Here is a 9,459-nt window from a genome sequence, read left to right as displayed (position 1 = left end):
AATCCCCATAACTCTGATTTGAATTTTGACAGAATTATGCCCATTTTTTTGTTAAAATTTTTGATAAAGTCAAATATCTCTGTTACTATTAAAGCTTTTGACTTGAAACTCAAAATAGTTATTTACTATCAAAGTCTACACCAGGACACACAATTCCCATAACTCTGATTTAAATTTTGACAGAATTATGCCCCTTTTTAACTTAGAATTTTTTTTTTAAAAGTTTGATAAAGTCGAATATCTCTGTTACTATTAAAGCTTTTGACTTGAAACTCAAAATAGTTATTTTCTATCAAAGTCTACACCAGGAGACACATTTCCCATAACTCTGATTGAATTTTAACAGAATTATGTCCCTTTTTCAATTTTTTTTACTGGCAAAGCTCTAATTCAGAGTCAAGCACTGAGAAAAGTCGAGCGCGCTGTCTTATGGACAGCTCTTGTTTTTCAATTGATCTTCATGAAATTTAGTCAGAATGATTGCCTTGATGAGATCTAGGTCAAGTTCGAATATGGGTCATCTGGGGTCAAAAACTAGGTCACTAGGTCAAATTAAAGAAACACCTTTGTATGCGATAGAGGCTGTATTTTTCAATTTATCTTCATGAAATTTGGTCAGAATGATTGCCTTGATGAAATCTAGGTCAAATTTGAATATGGGTCATCTGGGGTCAAAAACTAGGTCTCTAGGTCATATCAAATAAAATACTCATTTAAACTCAAGAGGCCACATTTTTGGTCCAATTCTAATGAAAATTGGCCAGAATATTTGTTTCCATGAAATCCCTAGGTCAAACATGTTTACACTGTTATGGTTTGTTTCTCAGGTGAGTGACCTAGGGCCATCTTGGCCCTTTTGTTTCAGAAATTGTTGTAAATCTATTATTTGGTTAATGGGTATTGTTTTATTTTACATTTACCGTTTTTTTTTCTTGCACATCCAATGCCCACTCTGCTGTCTTCATAATTTTCAGGGAGGGGCTAAGATTTGCCCTTGGCTATACATCTGACAGTCCATCAGGATGTACATCCATCTAAATTTGTGTTGTGCGTCTCTCCAAAACTATTTGACCTTTTGTCATCAAAGATCATACGACTGTTTTCCAGCATGTTAAGTTGTGCATCTGTAGTTTTGTTTGGGATTTCACTCGGCCAGGTTAGAGTAATGGCCATAGACATAGTCAAAAATATACATGAAGGGCCTTAAAGTTTATGTTGCAGGTATCTCTTAAAGTATTTGACCTGGAGTAATGAAACTGTAGAAATGTCATTCAGCACAGGAAGTTGTACACCTGGGGTTTTGAGATTCTGTTAGTACCCCTCCACTCACTTCCTACAAATGAAAACCCCAGTCCCAACCCTCTCCTAATATGAAACTTTACATAGTCTTGCATTTTCAACAAGTTACATGTCACCATACAGTAAGTGGGGGTACAAGTTAAGGAACCACATCTGGTTTATTTATATATGATGTAGAAGCAACACTCCCAGACTTCCTACATTTTGTACTAACGCTAATTAATGTTTATGTAATGAACAAAGCACTTGTCCAGTAAGACCATTTCCAAGGCTAGGTCAATGTCACATGCAAGTCAGAACCATGCTGCGACAGACTGTAACTCTTCATGGTTCTACAGTTTAGTAATGGCTAACTTTTCATCAGCATAAAATGATTTAGAAGGTGAAAGAAGTATACAAAAAGGTCAAAGTCAGATTGTTAAGTACAGCTGTTGACAAGTGCTTGAACACATTCAGACCAGTAACACACCAATAGGAACATATGCTCCCACCTCTCCTGCCATACTTTTTACCCCAAAATTTGAATTTAAAAGAAAACCAAATTGAGCAGGAAATGGCACCTGACAAGTAAGATTGTGCACACTGAACCACAAAAATGACCTTCACCTTTTAGCTAGGGGTCCGAGTCTTGCAAGGGAAATGTCGCCTTGTTTTAGTGAATGTATAAAGAAGCTATGTAGGTGACAAGAAAAAATGAGACCATGACCGTTGATGTAGGAGACCGGATCTTGCACACTTTATGTCATCTTGCTATGGTAAATGCTTCTGCCAAGATATTTGAATATCTGTTAATTGATAAACAAGTTTTAAACTGGACAATAAAAGTAAAGTAAAATCTGTGACTGCTGTGTGTGAACATAAGCTTTGGGTTTTGCACATAACACATCCTTTTTCGGTGAAAATCTGTGCCAAGTTGTTCTGAAATCTGATATTGCACCACAAGATATTTGGCTGGGCAAGATTTGGCAGACACATGTCCAGCTGCACAAACACACATAATATGTATTACTTGAAACACTATATTCACCAGCTTATTTATCACAGAAGCAGGAAAAAAGATAATAACAAGTTTTATTTTATTATTATAGAAAGATTCTTTTAGGTTTGAAATTAAATCAACAGCTAAGGTCATATGGCAACTGTACAGGTTTCATTGGTTTAGAAAGATCCAGTGTTCCCCTTGGAGTTTCCTGCACCTGCTTTCATAATGACATTCTGCTCATGAAAAAAGTCAACATCAAAGGAAGCTTAGAATCATAGTAGTCATTGGCTCAAGTATACAAGTCAGCAACATGGCACTTGGCCTAAAAAACCTCTGGCAATGAAATCAAAAGAAAACAACAATATTTCATACAGTTATAATTTTTATTTTGTCCTCCATCTTTTCTGGTTTCATATAACATGTAACATAATGGTTGTGTCTGTATAATGATCAGATGATAATGATATATATATATATATATATATATATATATATATATATATATAACGGTGTAATATATCTGTAATACAATGACCCAAGTGTGATGTTATGGTTTTGTAAAATCTAGTATATATATATATGGATATTTTGATGTACTAGGTTTTTGAAAATAAAAAACCTGGTAAAAGTTTATAAAAGTTGCTATATTACATTTTGTTAGACAGAAATAAAACAATGTTTTTTCCGGTTTAAGGTTGTAGACCCCTAAGACACTTAGCAATTTCGGTGTTATTTCATACTCCTGCTTGGCAACTCAGCATTCTTCGGACGTAAATATAGCTCGAAGCGTATATAGCTTTCCATAAAACGAGAGAATGCCAAAATTACATACAGAGAATCCCTAATTAGCCAGCTGTCATTACAACTCCACTACCTTAACAAAAACACCTCCACTACCTTAACATTACACCTCCACTACCTTAACAAAAACACCTCCACTACCTTAACATTACACCTCCACTACCTTAACAAAAACACTCCACTACCTTACTTACACACCTTACACTCCACTACCTTAACAAAAACACCTCCACTACCTTAACATTACACCTCCACTACCTTAACATTACACCTCCACTACCTTAACAAAACACCTCCACTACCTTAACATTACACCTCCACTACCTTAACAAAAACACCTCCACTACCTTAACATTACACCTCCACTACCTTAACATTACACCTCCACTACCTTAACATTACACCTCCACTACCTTAACAAAAACACCTCCACTACCTTAACATTACACCTCCACTACCTTAACATTACACCTCCACTACCTTAACAAAAACACCTCCACTACCTTAACATTACACCTCCACTACCTTAACAAAAACACCTCCACTACCTTAACATTACACCTCCACTACCTTAACAAAAACACCTCCACTACCTTAACAAAAAAAAGAAAACTAAGCATTTTTTAACAAGACTTCATCAGAATTTAACAGTACAACTTCATATACAGCAAGATTTTAAGGTAGCTTACAACATACGTTAGATTAATGGCAGGTTTTGAACTTTATCTTAAAACAAGATGAAAAGAAGATTTATGAAGTGAAAATTAAAATTTCACTTTAAAACTAGTTTGAATTAAAAGTAATTAAATTTAGGATTTACAAAAATAAATTTTTAAAAACTCATTCTGGAAGAAATAAAGACATAAAATATTCATAAATACATTTCAATCCTGGCTAAAATTAAAATAACAAATTCATACTAACTTTAAAGATAAGTTGAGTATTTAAAGGTAACATTGGTTTGTTTATGGATATCATAACTGGTTTGTATAAAATTTATCTAAAAAAATTTACATGTACTGTTTTATCAACCTTTTCTGTAACAAGGATTTTCCTTTATTTCACTTTAAATACATGTATAACTTACTAAAATATAAGATAATACCATTCAAATTATATATCATTCTAAAGAACTCTGCTGAGTGGCAAAAGGATCTTTAACAGTTTTGAATTTTTGTCCAAAGAAACCATGTTTTTTTGTAAAATTTGAATTTTGCCCACAAAAAAGTTCTAAAATTTGAATTTGGACTTTAATTGTTGATAGATTGTCATAAAACTTTCAGGATACCTCAGTTAGCATAAAAGCAACATTTCTGTGTAAAACATTCTTGTAAAAATAAGTTCAGTTTCTTTTTAAAATAAGTCTTCAGTTTTTTTCATTGACCAGGTTAAATACAGATACAACAAGAGGACCATGATGGTCCTGAATCGCTCACCTCTTCCCACATGACCCAGTTTTGAGTATGAAGTCGTTTTTTCTATTATTTGACCTACTGACCTAGTTTTTGAGCTCATGTGACCCAGTTTTGAACTTGACCTAGATATTATCAAGATAAAAATTCTGACCAATTTTCATGAAGATCCATTGAAAAATATGGTCTCTAGAGAGGTCACAAGGTTTTTCTATTATTTGACCTATTGACCTAGTTTTCGAAGGTACGTGACCCTGTTTTGAACTTGACCTAGATATCATCAAGGTGAACATTCTCACTAATTTTCATGAAGATCTCATGAAAAATATGGCCTCTAGAGAGGTCACAAGGTTTTTTTATTATTTGACCTACTGACCTAGTTTTTATGGCACGTGACCCAGTTTCAAACTTGACCTAGATATCATCAAGATGAACATTCTGACAAATTTTTATGGAGATCCATTCACAAGTATGGCCTCTAGAGAGGTCACAAGGTTTTTCTATTTTTAGACCTACTGACCTAGTTTTTGACCGCACATGACCCTGTTTCGAACTTGAACTAGATATCATCAAGATGAACATTCAGACCAATTTTCATACAGTTCCCATGAAAAATTTGGCCTTTAGAGAGGTCACAAGGTTTTTCTATTATTTGACCTACTGACCTAGTTTTTGATGGCACGTAACCCACTTTCGAACTTGATCTAGATATCATCAAGATGAACATTCAGACCAGCTTTCATACAGATCCCATGAAAAATATGGCCTCTAGAGAGGTCACAAGGTTTTTCTATTATTTGACCTTCTGACCTAGTTTTTGAAGGCACGTGACCCACTTTCAAACTTGACCTAGATATCATCAAGGTGAACATTCTGACCAATTTTCATGAAGATCTCATGAAATATATGGCCTCTAGCGAGGTCACAAGGTTTTTCTATTTTTAGACCTACTGACCCAGTTTCGAACTTGACCTAGATATCATCAAGATGAACATTTAGACCAACTTTCATACAGATCCCATGAAAAATATGGCCTTTAGAGAGGTAACAAGGTTTTTCTATTATTTGACCTACTGACCTAGTTTTTGACGGCACGTGACCCAGTTTCGAACTTACACATGGGTCTTGGCAAACAGTGCAGATTGAGCACAGATATAAGAGGACTAATATAAGTTGTAGCTCTTGCTTCTGAAATAATCTAAAGTATAAATTAACATAAAATAGAAATTTCTAGTCTATTAAACATTATGGGCTGAACATTTTTTCCAAGTGTTACTTGATCCCAGAATCTGAAAAGTCGATTGATAATAATCCAGTCTGATTTTTCACTCTGACAAAAGTCGTACCAGTTCATGTTTAACAACGATACCAGACAGTCTGTCCTCATTATAGTTATCAAACACATCTTTATTAGGTTAGGTTCGGTTCATCACGAAAATCATTTATTTCATTGTCATTAAAATGCAAACATTATGTAAGATACACGCAACTAACAGCACTATATCGCATACATAAACATATAGTCCACTAACTCAACATAATTTCTGATACGGGGGATTCTGTTGTTTATTTTGGAAAATGAAGTCATTTATGTGTCAAAAGGAGTAACCATTCTTTTTTATTGTTACAGATCAGAAGCCTTTGAACTGTTAGCATACTGATATAGGTAACGTTCTCCATCATTATAAGTTACTCAATAAAGCGTTCGGACTACAATTGTTACTCGTGTCACTCGGGTAAACTCGGGTGATCTAGTCAGAGTTACACGGGTTTGTATGCCGAATGCGCCCAATGAGACCTCGGGTATACCGATTTTACATTCTGATATTTTACGTTGTCTACCTAGAGGTCGGAGGGGATATCGACCAGTCAAAAAAAAATATAACGATATTCAACTCTTGAGTACAATTATTTGGACTACACTTAATTATAGAACCAAGCCAAGTAGGCAGCGGATCTAAAATACAACATGCAGATCAAAAAAATCTTAGTTTAGTTTATACTAATTTATCTCAGCTCGATTGTGATGAAAGCTTAAAGCTTATTAAAACCACTCTCGAGTCCACTTCCTGGAAAGACTAGTATACCTAGCATTGTGTCATGATTGCCATGTACTTATAATTTTTTAGTCCCCTATAATACTGGTTGAAAATTGCACTTTTGAGTCTGATCTGTCCGTCATACCATCTGTCTGCAGTTTGTTGTCAGGTCCATAACTCTGTCATTCATCACGGGCTTTTTATATTACTTGGCACAAATGTTCACCATGATGAGACGACGTGTCATTGCGCAAAACCCAGTCCCCTAACTTAAAGGTCAAGGTCACAATTGGAGGTAAAAGGTCAGCAGGGCTTTTTTCCTGTCCGGTCAATTAATCTGCCATCAATGAAGGAATTTCAATATTACTTGGCACAAATGTACCCCATAATAAGAGGAATTATCACGCACAACTTTCATACTCCTAGCTTAAAGGTTAAGGTCACACTTGGCAGTCAAATGTTAACAGGGTCTGTTTCGTGTCCGGTCCATAACACTGTCATTAATGAAGGGATTTTAATACTAATTAGCATAAATGTTTCCCATGATAAAATGACGTGTCATGCGCACAACCCAAGACCCCTAGCTTAAAGGTCAAGGTCACAATTGGATGTCAAAGGTCAACAGGGCTTTTTTCCGGTCTGGTCCATAACTCTGCCATCCATGAAGGAATTTTAAAATACTTGGCTCAAATCAACCCCATAATAAGAGGAAGTGTCATGCACAACTTTCAGATCCCTAGCTCAAAGGTCAATGTCACACTTGGCAGTCGGATTTAAACATGGTATGAACAGTGTCTGTTTCGTGTCCGGTCCAGAACTCTGTCATCCATCAAACAGCACCCAAATTCCTAACTTAACGGTCTAGGTCACACTTTGAGATAGTTAAGGTCAATGGGGACTTTTTCCTGTCAGGTCTATAATTTTGTCTTGCAAAACAGGATTTAAATATCAATTTGCACAAATATTCCCCTGGATAAGACAATGTGTCATGGCAAAACCTATACCCTTTATTTTAATATTACTTAGCACAAATGTTTTCCATAATATGACAACTTGTCTTACGCAAACACTTATCCTTAACTCGAAATTCAGGGTCACTGTCAGAGGTCAAAGGTGAAAAGTATTTTTTCTCTTTCTGGGCCATAACTCTGTCATCAGTTAAGGGATTTTAATATACCTGACACAAATGTTTTCCATAATTAGACAGTGTGTCACGTGCAATACATAGACCCCTAGTGCAAAGGTCAGGGTCACACCTGAAGGTCAAAAGTCAACATATATCTTTTCCTGTCCAGTCTATAAAATATTTTTATATCAGCTCATGTGTCATACGGACCCAATTAAAAGGTTTGTGCACTTACTTCAGAATTACTTCTCTTTAATATGATGAATTCTTCAAAATTAATGTTATCAAAATTGAAATTGAATATTTTTTTATATTTATAGATGTTACGAAATCAAAAACTGTAGATTTTTGTATATGCAAATTTTAATCATAGTGTTTTGTGTTGTAACATATTGTATATATAGTACAATATTCTTTATACATCATTGACATATATCAGATCATTATGTTATACTGCAGTAGAAGAAATTAGGTGCCTTCCAGTAGGGGACTTTGTATTGCAAGGCAATACTTCATTCACTTGTTATTACAAGAATGATATAATTTAAAGAAGAAAAAAGTCTGTTAGACTGGTGTTTTTTTTTTTTTTTTTTTTTGTTGTTCTTTTGAAAACAGATATTACAACTTAGAAGAAGCTAAAATTACTACTGCATTTTTAACATATAGCAGATGTATAAAGTACCGATGGATAAACATCAACGTAATTTTGTTATTTGTTTCTATCGCCAATCAATTAACTGATAAACAGTTATGCTGTTTTAAAGCTATCTTCTTGACCACATCGTCTATTTTTTCTTGATTCTTGTTTTTACAAGAATGATATAATTTAAAGAAGAAAAAAAGTCTGTTAGACTAGTGTTTTTTTTTTTTAAAATAGATATTACAACTCAGAAGAAGCTACAATTACTACTGCATTTTTAACATATAGCAGATGTATAATTAAAGTACCGATGGATAAACATGTTTGTTACATCAACGTAATTTTGTTATTTGTTTCTATCGCCAATCCATTAATTGATAAACAGTTATGCTGTTTTAAAGCTAACTTCTTGACCACATCGTCTATTTTTTCTTGATTCTTTTTCATTTGGTGTCATTTTTATACATTGTATGTAGTCGTTCGGACAGCTGTAACTTCGGAATGTTATGATATCTGAAAGAGTGTTTTGAGCTTTCTAGTTGTACAAGATCATACAAATATGGAGGCGATAATTTGTGGATATGTTGAAAAGTCTCGGTTTCTTTCCTCTAATCATAGACAAATGTAATGCTAGCATATTAATATGTTAAAGAAGATCTTAACGATTTTAGGTGAAATCGATATATATAATTATGAAAGCCTAATGCTGAAGTTTCCAGAGCTTTTCTGGATTTGTTTTACTACCAGAGAATAGAAAACTGGGTGTTATAAATGACTTATATGTCACTGCTGTGCTTTTATGTGTCAAGACTTTGCTTAATTTTAATAAAACATTGAACTACATTGCTTTCTTTTGCACTTTTTTGTTATTTGTGCATCAAAATTTGACAAAAATTTAATTCCGCCCAAAAGAGTTTTAAAGAGTCTTCACATTTGCATCTTTTGAGAGAGCTAAATTGACAACGAGATAACTTCTTTCTTCAAGCTTATTCGGCTTAGTCTGTATTTAGTTGCAATTAGATCAGTTTTGCAAATGTTTTAGCTAGTAAATATCTACGTCACTTTATGTCCTTGGTCGTAGTAAGCTGATCATCGCCAAATAAAATGAAATCCTACTCATGTCTATCATGCACAAGGAATCCAAATATAAGTAGTCCTAA

This window comes from Mercenaria mercenaria, chromosome 1 (genome assembly GCF_021730395.1).
Source record: "Mercenaria mercenaria strain notata chromosome 1, MADL_Memer_1, whole genome shotgun sequence".
Lineage (NCBI taxonomy): Eukaryota > Metazoa > Mollusca > Bivalvia > Venerida > Veneridae > Mercenaria > Mercenaria mercenaria.
Note: the sequence above shows the minus strand (reverse complement) of the source record.